The sequence below is a fragment of the Leptosomus discolor genome, chromosome 8 (assembly GCF_034619465.1).
Source record: "Leptosomus discolor isolate bLepDis1 chromosome 8, bLepDis1.hap2, whole genome shotgun sequence".
Lineage (NCBI taxonomy): Eukaryota > Metazoa > Chordata > Aves > Leptosomiformes > Leptosomidae > Leptosomus > Leptosomus discolor.
Genome location: NC_141398.1, coordinates 54,510,453 through 54,511,637, shown reverse-complemented (window position 1 = coordinate 54,511,637; position 1,185 = coordinate 54,510,453).

Genomic DNA, 1,185 nt, shown 5'->3' with positions numbered 1-1,185 from the left:
AAGCAAAGAGATTTCAGAGAAAAGCATACACAAGAACTCTCTTCTTGGGATCTTTATCTTCTCCTATCACTGTACCTGGATTGGGTCTGTCTAATAGGAGAAACTAAAGGCATTCTCCCCACAGCAGGAATGTCTTGCCAACACTTCTGTGCTTCCATGGAAATAATGGCCCTCCACTAGCTCTACTTAGATTACAGTTGAAGATATTCAGGGTATCTGCAGAATTCAAGAGTTGCTCTTGTACAAAATACTCAATCCAACCTACCATGACCTTTCTGACCAACTGCCATAGTGCATGGTAATGATTCCTCACCTCGGCACTGCAGGACACTGCAGTGATACTCGGGATTCCCGCAGGGCTCAAGCAGAGCGAGGCACATCAGCACAGACTATATTTTCCTTCACAAGCAAAGATGAAACACCATTAATGATTTTCCCTGGATGCAGTTATGGCTCGTCTCACAGGAAAAGCCATTCTGCTGCAACGTGCTCCCCAGAGCCCTAGAACTCACATTTCCACATTGTATGTTGAACGTAACTGTTGAGCAAGTAAAGTAACTGAGGTCTCTATTTCCTCAAAATGCACCAGCAAAAAAAAAGATTTTTATATGCTACTAAATGAAACATTTTTTGGTTTTCATTTTGGTAGCTTTTGATAGCTGAAATACAACTTGTGCTTGAAAAAGACAGAATAAGCTTTCTAGGTATATTTTTAATATCCAAACAGATCCTCTCACTTATTTTTTTCCCCAAATCATACAAACAGATAAACCCTGCCAAAAGTGCTTATAGATTATTCATTGTATTAATGATATATCACTATTTATCCACAGGAGCTGAATAAGATGCAATACATAAAACATTGTTTCACTGTCCACAAAATAGATACTCTACTTTCAAGTCCATTAAAGGATTTTTAACTTTCAAATAATTTATTTTAATGGTACAGCACCCTCCATTGATAGATTATTTTTTAACTGGATCAGAACATTTCATTTCTAGCTAGAGATACTGCTTGTCAGCAGAAAGCTCATCAGCTCAGACTTTGTAAAAACACACTGCAAATGCCAAGTTGCCCAGAACCACCATGACTTACTCATTCTTGTCTTTGCTCATGTGTGGGAAAAAGTCAACCAACACAGACAATAACAGGCTGTAAACACAGCTCTCTGCAATTAAATGTAG